This window comes from Musa acuminata, chromosome BXJ3-2, assembly GCF_036884655.1.
Source record: "Musa acuminata AAA Group cultivar baxijiao chromosome BXJ3-2, Cavendish_Baxijiao_AAA, whole genome shotgun sequence".
NCBI classification, from domain to species: domain Eukaryota; kingdom Viridiplantae; phylum Streptophyta; class Magnoliopsida; order Zingiberales; family Musaceae; genus Musa; species Musa acuminata.
This window is the reverse complement of record NC_088350.1, coordinates 1,401,401-1,409,762: the sequence shown is the minus strand read 5'-3', so window position 1 is coordinate 1,409,762 and position 8,362 is coordinate 1,401,401.

Genomic DNA, 8,362 nt, shown 5'->3' with positions numbered 1-8,362 from the left:
AGCACTTGTACTGTATCCCTAGTGTCCCTACACGAGCAGCTATGAGACCAGCTGCATCCATCATATGGACGGGTATACAGCACACCAGTCTATCCGGTTATCACGATGTCCCTCTCGAGTAACCTATGACCGGGATTATTTAGGATATGTGTTTAAAGGTGAATCGATCTCATTATCGTGATCTCATCACGATCCGATTCCCATTGCACAAACCCAAGGACATCACAATATATATATGCATTTATGCAATAGTTATAAAGTGATATACGCCAAAATATAATAAGCAAAAAGATTATGTATCAAGTCATACATGCCATCACTCACGTGATTGGCTTGCTGGGCACCTATGACTAGCAATCTCCCACTTGACCTAAAGCCAATCACCTATGTGTCTGATCCCCATCAGACTCCTGTGACGCTCATAGACAATCTGAGACAACGGCTTTGTCAGTGGATCTGCAATGTTATCTTCGGATGGAACTCTTTCCACTACTACATCTCATCGGGTTACGATCTCTCTGATAAGTTGGAACCTCCTCAGAATACTTCTGATGAGTCCCGGGTTCCCTTATTTGAGTAATCGCCCCGTAGTTGTCACAATATAAGGAAGTCGGCTCCTCGTTACTCGGCACAACTCCCAAATCTGTGATGAACTTCTTCATCCAGACTCCCTCCTTTGCTGCATCTAATGCAGCAATGTACTCCGCCTCTGTGGTCGAGTCAGCAGTGATATCTTGCTTGGAACTCTTCCAGCACACTGCTCCTCGATTCAAGGTGTACACATACCCTGAATTCGACTTGCTATCATCGACATCAGATTGAAAACTTGAGTCAGTGTAGCCTTCAACCTTAAGGCTATTACCTCCATATACTACTAAAAGATCCTTAGTCCTTCTCAAGTACTTAAGGATACACTTTACTGCTTTCCAGTGCTCCAAGCCTGGATCCGCCTGATACCTGCTCGTGACACTCAGAGCATGCACTATATCAAACCTAGTACATAGCATGGCATACATGATAGACCCTATTGCTGAGGCATAAGGTATCATATTCATGTTTGCCCTTTCTTCTGGAGTTTTCCATGTCAAACCTTTTGACAATGGTTTCTATGTACCTGGACTGGGACAAGCCAAGCATCCTCTTGGATCTATCTCTATAGATTCTAATCCCCAAGATATAGGATGCTTCCCCTAAGTCCTTTATGGAGAAGTGTCTAAATAACCAAGTCTTTATTGTGGATAGCATTCCTACGTCATTCCCAATGATGAGGATGTCATCCACATATAACACTAAAAAGGTGATAGCGCTCCCACTTACCTTCCTGTACACACAAGGCTCATCTTCGTTCTTAACGAAGTCATAAGATCTGATTGACTCATCAAATCTTATGTTCCAACTTCGGGAAGCTTGCTTTAGTCCATAAATGGATTTAAGCAACCTACACACCTTATCTGGGTAGTTCTTGGACACGAATCCCTCAGGTTGCATCATATACACTTCCTCCTCGAGGTTCCCATTGAGGAATGCGGTTTTCACATCCATCTGCCAGATCTCATAATCATAGTGTGCTGCAATAGCCAATAGAATTCTGATGGATTTTAGCATTGCTACGGGTGAGAAGGTTTCGTCGTAGTCAACACCTTGCCTTTGACGATACCCTTTAGCCACTAGCCTTGCTTTATAGGTCTCTACCTTTCCATCTACTCCGATCTTTTTTCTTAAAGATCCATTTGCAACCGATGGGTACAATACCTTCGGGCGTATCAACTAGGTTCCAAACCTTATTGGAGTACATAGAATCCATCTCAAAATTCATGGCTTCTTGCCACTTCCTGGAGTCTATACTCATAATAGCCTCCTCGTAGGTCTGAGGATCAATATCCTCAGCATCCTCTCCTCTAATATGTCCCACATATCTCTCAGGAGGATGAGATACTCTATCAGACCTGCGTAAAGTTGAAACTTGTGTATTAGGTACCTGAACAGACTCGGGCTGTAGAGTGGTGCTTGAGCTTGGTTCTCTAACTTCGCTCAACTCTATCATTCTCCCATTGTCTCCGCCAAGAATGTGTTCCTTCTCAAGGAACACTGCTCTCTTAGCTATAAAGACCTTTTGGTCCTCGAGATGATAGAAGTAATACCCACAAGTTTCCTTGGGGTATCCCACAAATATGCATCACTCTGTCCTTGATTCTAACTTATCGGGGTTGTGTCTTTTAACGTGGGCTGGGTAGCCCCGAATCTTAACAACCTTAAGATCAAACTTCTTCCCTTTCCATATCTCATATGGTGTAGACACTACCGACTTAGTTGGAACTCTGTTCAGAAGGTAAGCTGCGATTTCTAGGGCATATCCCCAGAATGAGATGGGTAGGTCAGCGAAACTCATCATGGACCGTACCATATCTAATAGCGTACGATTCCTCCTTCCAAAGATACCATTGAGCTGAGGTGTATAAGGAGGTGTCCATTGGGATAATATCCCATGGTCCTTGAGGAACTGAGTAAACTCTGTACTTAAGTACTCACATCCTCGATCTGATCGAAGAGTTTTGATACTCTTTCTAGTCTGGTTCTCCACCTCATTCTTATACTTTCTGAATTTCTCAAAGGCCTCGGACTTGTACTTCATTAAGTACATATATCCATACCTTGAGAAATCATCAGTAAATGTAATGAAGTAGGAGTAACCTCCAATGGCATGAGTTGACATGGGTCCACATACATCACTATGTATGAGTTCCAACAACTCAGTGGCTCTCTCTCCAGTTCCACTAAATGGAGAGTTGGTCAATTTTCCACGAATGCAAGGCTCACAAGTTGCATAAGACATATAGTCGAATGGATCTAGATATCCATCATTTAGCAACTTTTGAATCCTTCTTTCATGGCTGTGACCTAGCCTACAATGCCACAGGTATGCACTGTTCAACTCATCTCGTTTCCTTTTGGACACATTTACATTCATGATATGTGGAGTGGTGTCTAACATAAATAAACCATTATGCAATGTTCCTTTCGTGATGATCTTATCATCTAATAATATCGAACAACCATTGTTCTCAAAAATAAATTTATATCCACTAACTGTTAAACATGAAATGGAGATAATGTTTTTGATAATAGAAGGAACAAAATAACATGCATCTAATGCAATAAAAGCTCCACTAGGCAGATGTAGGGCGACCTCGCCAACAGCTAATACAGCAACTTTTGCTCCATTACCCATCTTAACGTCTATCTCGCCTCTCTCTAGTCTCCTAGGCCTTGCCAGAACCTGCAACGAATTGCATATATGATAAGCACTACCGGTATCCAATACCCATATGTTATCATAAGATTCTGACAAATGGAGACTGATCATGAATGTACCTGAAGCATCATCAAGCTTTTGTTTCGCCCTTTCTGCAAGGTACTCTTTGTAGTTTCTCTTCCAGTGCCCATCTTTACCACAGTGGAAGCACTGGCCTTTGTCCTTTGTTGGGTCTTTCTTAGCAACCTTTGCTTTACCTTGTTTGCCCTTGCCCTTTCCCTTCTCAAGGGACTTTTCTGCTTTCCTTTTCTTTCTGGTCTCACCAGTGGAGAGAACTGGCTTCTCTTTCTTAATAGTACTCTCTGCCTCCCTCAACATATTGAGGAGCTCTGGGAGAGTCACCTCAAGCTTGTTCATATTAAAATTCATTATGAACTGTGAAAAGGAATCTGGTAGGGACTGAAGCACAATGTTCACACACAAGTTATCCTCTAGGACCATTCCTAGACCTGTGAGTTTCTCTATCCACTCAATCATCTTTAGGACATGGTTCTGAACCGGTGTCCCCTCAGTCATCCTAGCGCGGAAAAGGCTCTTGGATATCTCATATCGTTGAGTCCTTCCCTGTTCCTCAAACAATTTGCGGACATGTAGGAGAATGGATCTGGCATCCATCTTTTCATGTTGTCTCTGTAACTCTGGAGTCATAGAGCCTAACATATAGCACTGAGCAAGAGTGGAGTCATCAATGTACTTCACGTAGCGAGCGATCTCATCCTTGTTTGCCCCTTCTTCGGGCGTAGGCATCACTGTATCAAGGACGTACACGATTTTCTCCGCTGTGAGAACAATTCTCAAGTTACGGAGCCAATCCGTATAATTTGGACCAGTGAGGCGGTTGACATCAAGTATGCCACGTAAGGGATTTGAAAGCGACATTTTCTGAAAATAAAGATGTAGCAGAAATGAATAACATGCAGATTTTGCAAGAAATAAACTATCAAGATATGGACTTCTATCTTAATATGCTCCCACTATTTTACTATCGAGTCACGCGACACCCTCAACACGTGAAACGGAAGTCTCCGGCAGACTTCTAGTGGGGATCAGGATCCAATCAGCGTCTTAGTGTAACCTCGAGGGACTCGACCAATCATACTAAGCCTAAAAGGTAGGCAACTCTTACCGATCACAACTCCTTGTGATTCCCGTCCTGTTCGGCTTCCGAATCACCATGGCCTCGAGGGACTCGACCAACCATGATGCTCGGTTAAATCAACACCTTCGTTATAAGATGAGTCTGATTTGATGATATACCCTCGAGGGACTCGACCAAGCATACCATGCCCTCAGGTCACCGGTGACATCTCTATGTCGTAAGTAAGATAGCGAATCGCGATATAGGTGAGTCTCGAGGGACTCGACCAACTCAACCTACATCGGGAATCGGTTCCTACTCATAACGATGGAAGGCCACGTGGGTCAATCTAATTGCCTCACGTTTACCGACTTAATATTATCGAGAGATGTTTCTATAATTTGGTCTCCTAATATGACATGTCACACATATACATATTTAATATATATCTACATCGCATGCAAATATATATACATATCTAGTATGTGTATAAGCAATCACACCAGATGATCATGGACCACAACCTAATATGATTAGGCCCGAGCCAGTAGGCCTAATCACTCACATCAAGATCTATGTGTGCAATGGTGCATCTCTATGCCCTGTGATCGTCCATCTCGTTCTCGTCGGTTCCGTCGACATCTTGATGCATCTCCATGCATCACGATCGTCCGTCTCGTGGGTCCCGCTATCGCATCCACGCTCCCGCTGCGCCTCCTCGTGTGATTACAACTTAATCATAGGCACGCAGGCCCGACAATAAACGAGAAATATAATGGAGGTTCGCAGACCTCAATAATAATAATCACAAGTACACACATCACACGGTCCATGATCATCCGTCCACACATCATACATCACATGTATAAATAATCATCATAATGTAGGACTACTAGATAATAATAAAAATAATAATCAACTAAACCTTTTAATTAATTAATATTTTCTGAAATCAGGGATATATAGGGAATTCCTCAATTCCTAAGGGTATTTTCGTAATTTTGACGAAAGACAGAAACTGGAATTTCTCAAATTCACAGGGGCAAAACTATCTTTTTGCCCAAAACCCTAATTCCCTCATTCTGTTGCCGCTGCCGCCGCCGCCACCCTGCTGGCGGCGGCCTGTGCGGCGGGGCGAGGGCACTGCCCTCGCCTGCAGGCGGCACGCCCGCTGGCGGCGATGCCGCTGCGGGTGGGCGCCCCCTTCGGGCGCCGCTGCCTCCGCAGGCGGTGCTGTACTGCCGGGCGGCCGCCCCTGTGGGGGGGTTTCGCCCGCGGGAGCAGCGGCGGCAGGCGTCGCGCGTCGTTGCCCTGCGGCGGCAGGCGCCGCTTCCTTTCGGCGGCAGGCGTCGCTACCCTGCAGCGCCTCTGCCCGTGGGTTGCCAGCCCCGCCGGCAGCAAGCCTGCTGCAAGCAGGCCGTCGACCGGCTGCTGCAGATGCAGCCCCTAGGCTGCCCGCCTTCGGTTGCGCTGCACGCACGCAGATCGAGGGCAGCAACTGTTGCTGCCCTTTCTCGCTTTTGCGTCAATGATTTTGACGTCAATATTCTTCCTAAACACAACACACGCAGTTCAAAACCAATCATTCGCATGAACAACCTGGCTCTGATACCACTGTTGGGAAATCATTGGGGGCGACATCATATGCGCAGCGGAAGAACAAGAAAACAAAAATCCCCGATTCCCAAAAAGATGTTCGTCGTCGTGCGAAGATTGGTGCGCAAAATTCCGCAAAACATAAAACTGCATATAGAGATTGTGTTACCTAGGGAGATCGTATATCCCTGTTTCCTTGCAGATCCTTAGGAGAGGGTGAAGGAGGTCAAGCGTCCTCCTCTCTAGCGGTGATCCACACAGCAGGGTTGCGACGACGCTCCTCAAAACTCCAGGCCTACTCTGAGGTGGAGAGGGAGAGGAGAATAGGAAAGGCAAGCAAAGACTCTAGCCTATGAGGCTGTGAATCCCTCCTATTTATAGAGATCCCGTGTTAAACCCTAATGGGTCCTTCCCTAGTGGGTATTGGATCTGCATCCAATAAGACAAGGGCTCCGTCGGATATATCATATCCGAACCTCTACTCATCGCAATGCCTACCATATGTGTGTGACCCTCTAGGCCCAATATCGAGCTGGCCGTGAGTTATACCTGTCAGAACTCCTTCTGACTCAGTGAATTATTATCTCTGTAATAATTCACTCGACTCATCGGCTACGGACGTACTAGGCCACTACGCCGTAGTCCCCAGACGATACAGGGGAATCCAATCCATTGGACCTGTCTGTCCTCAGTTACCATGTACCTATAGTCCCTCATCCATCTAATATCCCAGAGACCGTATATCGAGCATGGTGCTGTCAGACCCATACGGTTTCTACTCGAGTCTCGCTCTAATCGGATTCTCCCGGAGAACTCTTTCTCTCTCAACCCGAATGACCCTGGCCAGGGATTTGTCTGAGCAAGAACACATGGGATATTCCTCTCATGACGCCGAGAGTGGATGATCCTCTGTCGACACTCAATAGCCCTCGTAAGGTCGACTACCACTCCCAATGACCAGCTGTACTAGATCTGGGAACAGCCAAACCTATAAGTCTGGTATCAAAGAGTGGAGCACTTATACAGGACATCCTTGGTGTCTCAAGTCTAAGGACCAGATACACCACTAGGACTACGGAATCGCTGTCTGACAATAAGGCATCATCAACCATCCAACATTCCGTAAGCGGATCAATCAGTGAACTCATTCTCCAATGAGCACCTGTACTATATCCCTAGTGTCCCTACACGAGCAGCTATGAGACCAGCTGCATCCATCATATGGACGGGTATACAGCACACCAGTCTATCCGGTTATCACGATGTCCCTCTCGAGTAACCTATGACCGGGATTATTTAGGATATGTGTTTAAAGGTGAATCGATCTCATTATCGTGATCTCATCACGATCCGATTCCCATTGCACAAATCCAAGGACATCACAATATATATATGCATTTATGCAATAGTTATAAAGTGATATACGCCAAAATATAATAAACAAAAAGATTATTTATCAAGTCACACGTGCCATCACTCACGTGATTGGCTTGCTGGGCACCTATGACTAGCAATAAGATATCAACTCAGGGCATAATGCAAACTTTAGCACATGTTCATATATTTCTTGGTGATGCAAGGATGGCATAATCATAGCAGTGTTTATAGCATCACTCATAGTATTTCTAATCATAGCAGTGTTCATATATCAACTCAGGGCATAATGCAAACTTTAGCACATGTTCATATATCTCTTGGTGATGCAAGGATGGCATAATCATAGCAGTGTTTATCAATTCATATATTTCTCCCCCTTTGTCATCAACAAAAAGCATAGTAATTATGATACCAGGAAAATAATATTTGTAAGCTTATAGAGGAATTTTACATAGATTGCTTTAAATACTTCTTCCCCTTTTTGTTATATACGTAAAGATTTTGCAGGATGGAATACATACACATCACTTCATCAAATTTATTCATGAAAGTGTACGAGAAAATCTGTTTTATAGCATTCGAATAAATAAGATGCATTCGGACAAGATTTTGTTGCAGATTTTCACATAGAAACATGGCAATCAAGTGATTTGATAATTCAATATAGTCCGAAAAATAATTTTAGCAAGTTTATCTATTCGGACATATCAACATTCCTAATCAAGCCACAAGGTTTTCAAAACTTTTAGTTTCAAAGCACAACATTCTTAATTTGGACACATCACATACCAACCAGTAATGATACCATAAAAATCTGAGATAACTTTTACCACAAGGCGCAAGATAGATGTTTACAGCCAGCACATCAGAAGTGAGTAACATAAGAAGTTTACAACAACATCAGGTGTTCAACAGGTTCATTGATGAGGTGGAAAATTAAAGTGCCTAAACAAGGAGTCAAATTGACTATGAATTTGCTGCAGCTCAGATAGGATTTG